The sequence below is a fragment of the Zootoca vivipara genome, chromosome 16, assembly GCF_965207765.1.
Source record: "Zootoca vivipara chromosome 16, rZooViv2.hap1.1, whole genome shotgun sequence".
Taxonomy (NCBI): Eukaryota; Metazoa; Chordata; class Lepidosauria; order Squamata; family Lacertidae; genus Zootoca; species Zootoca vivipara.
The window spans coordinates 35,263,521-35,276,289 of record NC_142599.1 but is presented as its reverse complement, the minus strand read 5'-3'; the positions used below and the strand labels follow the sequence as shown (position 1 = coordinate 35,276,289).

Here is a 12,769-nt window from a genome sequence, read left to right as displayed (position 1 = left end):
TGTTATATAATTTTTTATTGAATTTTTTAAATTGCATTTCAAAATATTCATTTAAACAACCTTAAATCAGTGGCTTCCTTTTTTCTCTTTCCGTTGTTCATTTTGCATACCATACATCCCTGCATATTTTACATGAACTGAACCATTCAATTTCACTAAACCAGAGTCCCATGGACTGTGAGAAGATCAAACCTATCCATTCTGAAGGAAATCAGCCTTGAGTGCTCATTGGAAGGACAGATCCTGAAACTGAGGCTCCAATACTTTGGCCACCTCATGAGAAGAGAAGAATCCTTGGAAAAGACCCTGATGGTGGGAAAGATTGAGAAGGGGACGACAGAGGACAAGATGGTTGGACAGTGTCCTCAAAGCTACGAACATGAGTTTGACCAAACTGCAGGAGGCAATGGAAGACAGGAGTGCCTGGTGTGCTCTGGTCCATGGGGTCATGAAGAGTCGGACACGACTAAACGACTAAACAACAACAAACCATTCAGTAATTGTTACATCCCTCAAAATAATAATTTTTATTTGTACTTATTTACACTGTTGAATTTATCTTAATTCTATCAGCATTTTTAAATTAACACAATTTTCACCCATATATTCAGTAAACGTTTTCCAGTCTTCTTGAAACGTGCATCCTTCTCGTTCTATACCAGGCTTTCTTTGAAGTAAGTTCCAAGAAAAAGCAATTTTACGATCCGGGTGCCCAGAAGGGAGAGAGTCGTAACAACAGCAAAATTGTTTCATTGCCGGGAGGAAGGGGTAACCTGTTTGTTTCCTTGCCACAGAAAGCAAAGTTCAGCTGGGAACAGGTTCCCCTTACCGGTACAAGAAAGCAAAAGTCTGGCAGAGACTGAGCCTGCTTGCTTTAAAGCACGTTCCATTGGTTTCGGTGGGTCTTTCTCCCAAAGAAGTGTGCATGGATGCTAGCTTTGCAACCCTGTGCACAGGGCCAGTTCAAGACTTTTTGGCCCCTGGGGCAAAGCATAAAATAGTGTCCTCCCTCCCACCAGAGAAGGATGGGTGAGTGAAGATTTACAAGGAGGAGAATCAAATCTACCTTAACCAACAGCTAAAGTGGGAATCAGAGGCTGTTGTGGAAGGAAAAGGAGCCGCTCTGAATTGTGCTGGCCGAATGCAAACCCTGGGAGACCCCAGAGGGCAGGTCCCCACTATTTTCTTCCGAAGGGGGAGACCAGCAGTGCCAAGAGGTCTCTGCAGAGATGGCCACCGATGAGATCTGACCTCCAAGGAGTGTGATCAGTACCAGATTACATATAAGCTAAACAAGCTATAGCTCTTGGGGGCCCTCAAAAAAATTAAAGGGAAAAAACTGGATGTACACTTCAAAATATAAGATAAAAATAAAATAAAACCTACATGCAGCAACAGTGTTTTGTGTTGAGTAGGCGCTTATGGTGTAAGTCATAGGCCCCGCCTGCTAGCCTGCTCCCTAAAACATCACTGGTGTGTTCATTTCTCTATATAGGGTGCCTACATTCTGCATGTGCAAATGACTTTAGATACCTATTAGGTCCATAAATTATCATACAGAATATATTCAACACAAAAAATAGCGACCATTTGTCACTGTCAGTTATCAAATGGATCAAGAATTATATGACTTTCCGTAGACGTCTAAGGAAGCCCAGTATCAGGAAGCTTTTAATGTCTGATGTTTCGTTGTGTTCTTTTCTACTCTGTTGGAAGCTGCCCAGAATGGCTGGGCAATCCATGCAGATGGATGTAGTACAAGTAATATATTTAATATATCATCATCATCATCATCATCATCATTAAACAATCAATGTTTTTTTCTAAGGGACTCTGGAAATTATGGCTCTGTGTCAGGAAGTATGGGTCTCCAAACAACTCTCATCATCAAAACTACAGTTCCCAGGATTCTTTGGGGGGAAATTATGACAATTTAAAATGGACTGATCCTAATAATTTATCCAGCTGCTCTACAATTTCCCTGTCTTCCTTTCAACGGACCCTCTATTCCTCTTCATCCAAAATTCCAGCTCCCCACCCTCACCCAGAACCAGTTTCTTCCTTCCGACAAAGAGAAATAGTATGTTGTGTTGGTCTTTAAACAAGATTTCTATTTTCTTCCTGAAGTCTTTCTGCCACTTCTAATAGGTGCCCTGATGCTTCTCATTTATCCTACTGGCATCCTCTTATCCCCAAGGGAGATGTCCCTGACCTGCAGTTTATCCTCCAGCTAAGATTCTGTTACTGTGCTTCTGAAAAACACTCCACAAAACTGTGATGGATATTGAATCAAATCTTTATTGTCTCAGGAGGACATGAGCTCTAGAGACAGAGTTGATGAATTCTTCACCTCCAGGTTGGTGTTTCATGGTGTGGGGTTGTTATGGGTCGCGACAAGAACTCTGCCTAAAATTTCCACGAACTCATCGAAGGTGACCTGGCCATCACCATTTCCTTTTAAAACCTCATCAATGACAGAAGTGGCCTTTTTGTTGCGCAGTTGGGAGAGAATAAAGAAGGATAGATGGTTACAGTGGCTGAAACCAGTGGGAAAAGCAAGCAGTCTTCTGATGAATTCAAGCACACGCAAGAGTATGAAACATTTAGTCATCCTTCCTGGGATGTTCTACATCACAAGAGAATCAGCTGTGTCTCTCTGAACGTCATGGGGTTCCCAACTCCCATTGGGCCCAGTTAGCACAGCCAACAGTCAGGGATGATAGAGGTTGTGGTCCAGAAACTAGGGGGGGCACAAGGGGGAAGGCTGGCTCAGAACAAGCCAAGATTGGAAGGAGCGGCAATTTGAGTCGAATCCTTCAATAGTTAGCAGGCTGAAAGCCAAGAATAACTTACAGGAGGGGTGGAGGAACCCCCCCCCCAAAAAAAATATTGCTGAACTCTCCAACTCAGTGACCGCAGTAGTTGGCAGGACAATTCCTGCACTCAGAGACTAAAATGCATTGCAACTATAGGAACAAACAAAACAGTAACTTGTAACATGGAATTTTTCGCAGAGAACATTCTAATGCACTTTTGTTTTATCCCTGCTAGATTTCATAACACTTTGATCCATTTTATGCCAATTTGATTCGAACATTGGTTTTCACTTTTTAAAAAGGAATGTTTGGTCTCATCTCAGGTAAACTGTTGAGAGGTCTTTGTGGAGTAAACAGTAAAAGTGTTGCACCCAAGTGGGGTTTTCCTTTCCTTTTCTGTCTGTGGAACAACGTCTGCAAGCGTAACAGAAGATCCCCTCCTTCTCCTCCTCACTGCAGCCCCAGAAAATCCACTCTGGAGGGTTGTGGAGAGTTAGAGGGGGAGGAGAGGGGGGGAGGTTTGGCTGCCCTTGTGGGGATCATTCTGCTAAATTATTAAAAATGAACAAGTACTTTAACAGTTGTCTAGTATCAGCCAGGGAAGAGAAAAGGGCAATCTGAGAAGTGAGAATATTGAAAAGATTAACATAACTGGATTGCTCCCCCATTGCAAGCGGTAACCCAATTGAGCAACAAACCACCCTCTCCCGCTCCTCACCATTGGCATGTCTGGAAGCTGGTCCTTTACCAGTTGACGCAGTCCGTTCTCACTCAGCACACGGGGTTCCTTAGGTTGAAGCATTGCAATCTCACTCATGCCCATTCTCTCAATTTTTACTGAATACCTATTGAAAATGTCGAATATGGTATAAAAGGCACGCTCCAGTTCAGTCTGGCTGCCTGACATGTTGACCCGTCAATAGAACTTTCAGGTGAGTCAAGGATGTGGAGGAAATGGGAACAGACTCCAGGCTCCCTCTTGAATGGCGATCAGTTCCCACCGGATCATATATAAGCTCCATGCTCAGAGGCGGGTTCCAGAGGGCTCTGGCAGAAAATCAAGTTTCCTTACATTTCCAGTGACGCCACGCCGTGGTAAGTGCTAAATTGTAATTTCTACAAAGATGGAAGATAAAGGGAAGACTCACCAAGGTCACCAGCTGTTCCCAATTGATGCCCCAGGAGTGTACGTGGAGCTGAAGGTTGGAACTGCATCCTGTATACTTGAAGAGCATCTCCACCTCCCGGTTTCAGACAGGTCCAGGTCTGAGGTCCAGGTCTGAGGGCCTTCTACCGGTAGTGGTTCCCTCAATGCGAGAAGTGACCTTACAGAGAGGGCCTTTTCGGTGGTGGCACCCACCCTATGGAACATTCTCCTATCAGATATCAAAGAGATAAACAATCATATATCCTTCCGTAGACTTCTAAGGAAGCCCCGTATCAGGAAGCTTTTAATGTCTGATGTTTCATTGTGTTCTTTTCTACTCTGTTGGAAGCCGGGTGGTGGTGATGATGATGATATATTTAATATATCATCATCATCATCAAACAATCAATGTTTATTTCTAAGGGACTCTGGAAATTATGGCTCTGTGACACGAAGTATGGGTCTCCAAACAACTCTCATAATCAAAACTACAGTTCCCAGGATTCTTGGGGGGGGGGGGAGTATGACTATTTAAAATGGTATGATACTGCTGAAAGTGTGTGGTGTCGCTGGGGCCTTAGTGCCATACATCTGTTTCGCAGCTGCTGCTTAGCAATAGATTGTGAGGGGCAGAGCTAAATAAATAAAAATGAAAAGGTATTTTAAATTTGTCTAGTATCAGTCCTTACGGGGAAAGGGCAAATAATTGCTTTACCACTGAAGCGGGTAAAGAAAGTGAGCAATTTCTTACTCACGAAAAGGGAAGAGAAACAGGCAATCTGGGCTTCAGAGATCCCAAAAGAGGCAAACATCTATTAGAACAGTGATCCAGGCAGCAGTTCCTCCCCACCCTGAACAGTTGAATATGGCTGTGGGCCTGGGAAGATGACTTAATCCTTTTTCATCCTGTTCTTTAGCAAGCGCTGTGGTAGATTCTGAAATCAATTGCTAATAGGGAAAAAGGGTTTCTGAAATTCTTATCTGTCATTTTCTCTCACCCCATTTTTCTAAATAAAACATTGCTTCCCCTTTGTGTCAGTGGCAGCAGTTTTGCATCGTTTTAGGGGCCGGTGTGATCAGGTTACAGGAAGACACACAAAGGTCGCACAGCCCTTCTAGATGCGGGGAGTAACAAATCTTTTGCCATCTTCACTTGGGTTCCTTGTCGTCAGTTGACTAAGGCTCTTCTTCTCTTCATGAATTCCACGTACTTCAGAAAAAGAACTCAAAATTGCTTCCTCTCGTTTTCTCATTTTTCCAGTCATAAGTTCAGTTCCTTAAACTACCATGTGTTTGTTTGTGTTTACGTCTGCATGAAAATTCATAAGGTACCCCAATGAGTAAACTCTGGAGAAAATTCAAAATCCCTGGTGGAACATTTTACCTCACAAGAGTGTTGCACAAATAATTATCATGGATGGTGTTGGCTGTCAATTTTTGATTGCAAATTTGTCTAACATAAACAATTTCTGCAAAGCAATATTCCAATATGTAATTCAATTTTGCATAATGTTTTCACAAATCTATGTATTTATACGCATAAGGTACAGGTAAAGGTACCCCTAACCATTAGGTCCAGTCGCGGACCACTCTGGGGTTTGTAGTGCTCATCTCGCTTTACTGGCCGAGAGAGCCGGGGTTTGTCCACAGACAGCTTCCGGGTCATGTGGCCAGCATGGAAAAGCAGCTTCTGGCGAACCAGAGCAGCGCACAGAAACGCCGTTTAGCATCCTGCTGGAGCGGTACCTATTTATCTACTTGCACTTTGACGTGCTTTCAAACTGCTAGGTTGGCAGGAGCTGGGACTGAACAACGGGAGCTCACTCTGTCACGGGGATTCGAACCACCGACCTTCTGATCAGCAAGCCCTAGGCTCTGTGGTTTAGACTACAGCACCACCCGCATCCCATTTATATGCATACTTTACACTTATTTGGGGATTTTTGTTCTAGATGATGGGGGCTGTCCTTTTTTGGATACAAATTTGTCTAATACAGTGGTACCTCTGGTTAAGAACTTAATTTGTTCCGGAGGTCCGTTCTTAACCTGAAACTGTTCTTAACCTGAAACACCACTTTAGCTAATGGGGCCTCCTGCTGCTGCCGCGCCTCCGGAGCACGATTTCTGTTCTCATCTGGAAGCAAAGTTCTTAACCTGAGGTACTATTTCTGGGTTAGCGGAGTTTGTAACCTGAAGCGTTTGTAACCCGAAGTACCACTGTATACACATTTTTTGCAAAGGAGTATTCCATAATCGAATTCCACTTTGCAGACTGTTTTCTGAAGGAGTGCCTCCACCCCCATCGTTCTGCCCGGACCTGAGGTCCAGTACCGAGGGCCTTCTGGCGGTTCCCTCGTTGCGAGAAGCCAAGTTATGGGGAACCAGGCAGAGGGCCTTCTCGGTGGTGGCGCCCGCCCTGTGGAACACCCTCTCATCAGATGTCAAAGAGAAAAACAGCTACCAGATTTTTAGAAGACATCTGAAGGCAGCCCTGTTTAGGGAAGCTTTTAATGTTTAATAAATTAGTGTATTTTAATATTTCTGTTGGAAGCTGCCCAGAGTGGCTGGAGAAAACGAGCCAGATGGGTGGGGTATAAATAATATATTATTTATTTATTTATTTATTTATTTCACAGATCTATGGATTTCTGTACATTCTTTACACTAGATTAGGAATCTGTGTAAACGTCACTTTGCTGGAGAACTGCATTGCAAAATTCAGAGAAGTGTGGCTTTTGAACATAACTGGATTGCTCCCCCATTGCAAGCGTAACCCAATTGAGGAACAAACCACCCTCTCCCGCTCCTCACCATTGGCATGTCTGGAAGCTGGTCCTTTACATTGCAATCTCACTCATGCCCGTTCTCTCAATTTTTACTGAATACCTATTGTAAACGTCAATTATGTTAGAAAAGGCACGCTCCAGTTCAGTCTGGCCGCCTGACATGTTGACCCGTCAAGAGAACTTTCACGTGAGCCAAGGAAGTGGAGGAAATGGGAACAGACTCCAGACTCCCTCTTGAATGGTGATCGGTTGCCACTGGATCATATATAAGCTCCATGCCCAGAGGCGGGTTCCAGAGCGATCTGGCAGAACATCAGGTTCCCTTAAACCTCCAGTGATGCCACGCCATGAGAGGTGCCGAGTTGTAGTTTCTGCAAAGATGGTAGATAAAGTCCCTCTTCTGCCCCGACTGGGCTAACAGGATGGCTGGAACACCTTCAGCTTAAATCCGCCTCTGCTACCATGGACCCACAAGTGGATATATTGTGAGCACCAACTTCTGCTTCAATAAACGATGGATACAGTGGTAGAGGTTTTTAATCCTCTTTTATTACTTCAAGCTAATGCGTATTTACAGAATATATACATAGGCTGTGTGAAAGTTACAAACAGCTCTCACTGCAAACACACAGCATAACAGAGAGCTGGAACTACTCACAACAGCTACAGAGCAATATAGCAATACCACACCCCACTAAATTAGCAGAGTCAGGAAGGCAATTTAGTGAAGGAACCGTTCCCACCCACTTCTGTTTAGGGAAGCTTTTAATGTGTGATGGATTTATGTATTTTAATATTTTGTTGGAAGCCGTCCAGAGTGGCTGGGTGAATCCAGCCAGATGGGTGGGGTATAAATAAGTTGTTGTTGTTGTTGTTGTTGTTGTTGTTCTCTCTCTGGAGACTATCATCTGATTCTCACATTGGGAGTAGTGAAAATGCTAACGTCACCAAGGTCACCAGCTGTTCCCAATTGAGTGTGCAAGGAGCAGAAGGTTGGGACTTGAAGAGCATCTCTACCCCCCGGTTTCAGACAAGAAACTGAGGTCCAGTTCTGAGGGCCTCCTAGTGGTTCCCTCAATGCGAGAAGTGAAATTACAGAGAACCAGAAATAGGGCCTTCTAGATAATAGTGCCCACCCTGTGCATTATTATTATTATGATTATGATTATTTAGGAGCTCAATTTAAAAAAAAAAAAACCCAGAGGCATTCCTACTAAGCTTAGTTTCAAATGACATCCCTAAGGACAAAAGGCATGTATCCCTCTGCGCAACCGTGGCAGCCATAATCCTATTGGCAAAAAGTTGGAAATCTGATAAAACACCTGAAGTTGTAGAATGGAGAATTAAAATGTTTGAGTTTGCGGAGATGGAAAAACTAACAGCATCAATCAGAGGGTGCTCTAATCAAGAAAATAAGAAAGAGTGGGAATGTGTAAAGGAATATGTGGAAAAAGTTGGTGCTGGAGTTTGAAATTTAATATGCTATAATTAAAATATCCCACAAGGAGATAGAAAATACAATATAAGAGTAATGACATGATAAATAAGATAGTGGGCACCGCAACGATAACAGAAAGAATAATAGGCAAAGAAGATAATACATGGGTGAAGGGAAGCATGGGGAGGTGGGGAGGGAGAATAAGGTATTGAAACTGTAAAAGGATTTATGTTTTTTATGTTTAAATATGTATTGAATTGTTTTTAATAGTTGTTTTCTTTTTTAAAAAATTAAATAAAGTTTAAATAAAAGAAGAAGAAAAAACCAATCATATGACTTTCCGTAGACATCTATGGCAGCCCCATATCAGGAAGCATTTAATGCCTGATGTTTTGTTGTGTTCTTTCCTGCTCTATTGGAAGCTGCCCAGAGTGGCTGGGAAACCCAGTCAGATGGGTTGGGTACAAGTAATATATTTAATATATCATCATCATCAACAACATTTTCATTTTCATATAATTTTCTTTCAATGTCTAACACGCTTTAAATTACACATCCTGTCTCCATAGTTTTTCCCATGCTGCAAACTGGATATTATACCCAAAATCTCTTACCCATTGAATCATAACCTATTTAACTTCTTCATCTTTGGTAAACCATTCCAACACTAATTTATACATTTTAGAAAGTAGTTTCACATTATCCTTTAATAAATCTTTATTGAATCTCGATAATTCAGTGGTGAAACCCTTTCTTTTATCCATTTTGAAAATGTCATTCAGCTGGTGGTACTGTAACCAATCCGTTAAAAGGTCTCTTATGTCCTCATTTTTTTTTCCAATTTAACTGGTGCTCCTCCTCTATAATTAATTCCCTAAACAGTATGTTGCCCAGCATTTTCTCTCATTCAGTTTCTTTACAGAGATCGCATCTAATGGCGAGAACCACCATGGCGTTTTTTGTTCTAGAAAAGTTTTATATTTGTCGCATACCACATATAAAGACTTTCTTATTAAATGGTGCCCTGAGTGATTAAATCAGCCCCGAGTGCTCACTGGAAGGACAGATCCTGAAGCTGAGGCTACAATACTTTGGCCACCTCATGAAAAGAGAAGACTCGCTGGAAACGACCCTGGTGTTGGGAAAGATGGAGGGCACTAGGAGAAGGGGACGACAGAGGACAAGATGGCTGGGCAGTGTTCTTGAAGCTACCAACATGAGTTTGACCAAACTGCGGGAGGCAGTGGAAGACAGGAGTGCCTTGTGTGCTCTGGTCCTTGGGGTCACAAAGAGTCGGACAACTGAACAACAAGTTGATGGTCATCACTGGAGTGCCACAGTTTAACTGTGAGCTGCATAAAGAAGTATTTTATTTGGTCTGCCCTGAATTGTTCAATGTTCAGATTCACTGCAGGTCCATGAGTCCCAGCTCAAGAAATGTTCCTTCTGATGCTTTGATGCTTTTGAATTATGCAAGATCAAACCTATCCATTCTGAAGGAAAACAGCCCTGAGTGCTCACTGGAAGGAAAGATCCTGAAGCTGAGGCTCCAAGACTTTGGCCACCTCATGAGAAGAGAAGACTCCCTGGAAGAGACCCTGATGTTGGGAAAGATTGAGGGCACAAGGAGAAGGGGACGACAGAGGATGAGATGGTTGGACTGTGTCCTCTAACACAATTTTCACCCATATATTCAGTAAACGCTTTCCAGTTTTCTTGAAACGTGCATCTTTCTTGTTCTATACCAGGCTTTCTTTGAAGTAAGTTCCAAGAAAAAGCAATTTTACGATCCGGGTGCCCAGAAGGGAGAGAGTCGTAACAACAGCAAAATTGTTTCATTGCCGGGAGGAAAGGGTAACCTGTTTGTTTCCTTGCCACAGAAAGCAAAGCTCAGCTGGGAACAGGTTCCCCTTACAAGAAAGCAAAAGTCTGGCAGAGACTGAGCCTGCTTGCTTTAAAGCACGTTCCATTGGTTTCGGTGGGTCTTTCTCCCAAAGAAGTGTGCATGGATGCTAGCTTTGCAACCCTGTGCACAGGGCCAGTTCAAGACTTTTTGGCCCCTGGGGCAAAGCATAACATAGTGTCCTCCCTCCCACCAGAGAAGGATGGGTGAGTGAAGATTTCCAAGGAGGAGAATCAAATCTACCTTAACCAACAGCTAAAGTGGGAATCAGAGGCTGTTGTGGAAGGAAAAGGAGCCGCTCTGAATTGTGCTGGCCGAATGCAGACCCTGGGAGACCCCAGAGGGCAGGTCTCCACTATTTCCTCCTGAAGGGGGAGACCAGCAGTGCCAAGAGGTCTCTGCAGAGGTGGCCACCGATGAGATCTGACCTCCAAGGAGTGTGATCAGTACCAGATTTACATATAAGCTAAACAAGCTATAGCTCTTGGGGGCCCTCAAAAAAATTAAAGGGAAAAAACTGGATGTACATTTCAAAATATAAGATAAAAATAAAATAAAACCTACATACAACCACAGTGTTTTGTGTTGTGTAGGCGTTTATGGTGTAAGTCATGGGCCCCGCCTGCTAGCCTGCTCCCTAAAATATCACTGGTTTGCTCATTTCTATATATAGGGTACCTACATTCTGCATGTGTAAATGGCTTTAGATACCTATTAGGTCCATAAATTATCATACAGAATATATTTAACACAAAAAACAGCAACAAATTGTTGTTGACAAAGGACAGCTGGACATATAAAGAGCCCCATTACCTTCAGTAGCCTAGGGCCTCATCAAACCTAAATCCGGCCCTGGGAAGAAGTGGCTGGTTTAAATAGGAAGTGCCGTATTTATATTGAGTCAGACCGTGGGTCTGATGAGCTCAGTGCTGCCCACACTGACGTGCAGCAACTCTCCAGGGTTCCAGGTTGTAGTCTTTTCCCAGCCCTAACTGATGATGCTGGGGATGGAACCTGGAGAATTGTAACCAAGAGAATTGTAAGTGTAACCAAGGGAAGCTGCGACCCCATTGAGGAACGAACCACCCTCTCCTGCTCCTCAGCATTGCAATGTCTGGAAGCTGGTTCCTTACCAGTTGACGCAGTCTGCTCTCACTCAGCACATGTCAAGGTCCAGTTTTCAGGTGGTCGAAGTCCCGGCTGAGGACGTCAGGACCGAGGGCAAAACGGTGGGGTGGGAGCAGGAATGGGAGTCCAGAAGCCAAAGGTCCGAGGGTCAGGAAGCAAGGAGTCAAGAAGCTAAGGGTCCAAGGATCAGGAAGCAAGGAGTCAAGAAATCAAGGGTCTGAGGATCAGGGAGTCAAGAAGTCAAGGGTCCAAGGATCAGGAAGCAAGGAGTCAAGAAATCAAGGGTCTGAGGATCAGGAAGCAAGGAGTCAAGAAATCAAGGGTCTGAGGATCAGGGAGTCAAGAAGTCAAGGGTCCAAGGATCAGGAAGCAAGGAGTCAAGAAATCAAGGGTCTGAGGATCAGGAAGCAAGGAGTCAAGAAGTCAAGGGTCCGAGGGTCAGGGAGCAAGGAGTCAAAAAGTCAAGGGTCGAGGATTAGGGATCAAGGAGTCAAGAAGTCAAGGGTCCAAGGATCAGGAAGCAAGGAGTCAAGAAGTCAAGGGTCTGAGGATCAGGAAGCAAGGAGTCAAGAAATCAAGGGTCCTAGGATCAGGAAGCAAGGAGTCAAGAAGTCAAGGGTCTGAGGATCAGGAAGCAAGGAGTCAAGAAGTCAAGGGTCTGAGGATCAGGAAGCAAGGAGTCAAGAAATCAAGGGTCTGAGGATCAGGAAGCAAGGAGTCAAGAAATCAAGGGTCTGAGGATCAGGAAGCAAGGAGTCAAGAAGTCAAGGGTCCGAGGGTCAGGGAGCAAGGAGTCAAGAAATCAAGGGTTTGAGGATCAGGAAGCAAGGAGTCAAGAAATCAAGGGTCTGAGGATCAGGAAGCAAGGAGTGAAGAAGCCAAGGGACTGAGGATCAGGAAGCGTGTTGCTGTGGCAAAGAGCCAAAGGCAAATGCTGATCTTACCGGTATATCCCTTTCCGTCTCCTGCCACCAGGTGCTGTGACTTACCAATCAGCCTCACCTCTGCGGCCGCACCTCACCTCTTCAGAACAAACGTACGAAAGCCCCAGATCTGCAAAGCCCTGCTGGTCACAGGGCCTGGCTCCTGCACACACTCCTGACAGCACACGGGGTTCCTTAGGTTGAAGCATTGCACACTTACTCAAGCCCATTCTCTGTGGTTCTTCTACTGAAAACATTGATTATGTTAGAAATGGAGCTCTCCAGTTTAGTCCGGTTGCCTGACATGTTGCCCTGTCAAGAGAACCTTCAGGGAAGTGGAGGAAATGGGAACTCACTCTTGAATGGCGATTAGTTGCCTCAGAATCATATATAAGCTCCATGCTCAGAGGCGGGTTCCAGAGGGATCTGGCAGAACATCAAGTTCCTTTAAACCTTCAGTGACTCCATGCCATGAGAGGTGCCTAGTTGTTCTTTCTGCAAAGATGAAAAGATAAAGGGAAGCCTCCCCAAGGTCATCAGCTGTTCCTAATAGATGCCCCAGGAGTATACAAGGAGCAGAAGGTTAGAACTGCATCCTGTATACCTGAGGAGCATCTCCACCCCCAGT

The 12,769-nt window shown here is 44.1% G+C and overlaps 1 long non-coding RNA gene across 6 annotated transcripts; it reads right to left on the bottom strand.

Moving 5' to 3' along the window:
• Positions 1 to 508: 508 nt before the first annotated feature.
• LOC118076300 (uncharacterized) lies at positions 509 to 12,491 on the bottom strand. Of its 6 annotated transcripts, none has more exons than XR_015947561.1 (5): positions 12,163 to 12,491; positions 10,904 to 11,389; positions 3,965 to 4,192; positions 3,535 to 3,863; positions 509 to 2,485 (listed from the first exon to the last, which is right to left on the bottom strand). It is a non-coding gene; the product is annotated as an uncharacterized LOC118076300 (long non-coding RNA). The 6 variants fall into 6 exon arrangements; XR_015947560.1 differs by lacking the exon at positions 12,163 to 12,491 and having other exon boundaries at positions 10,904 to 11,104; positions 11,224 to 12,149; XR_004691479.3 differs by lacking the exon at positions 12,163 to 12,491 and having other exon boundaries at positions 10,904 to 12,149.
• Positions 12,492 to 12,769: the final 278 nt, after the last annotated feature.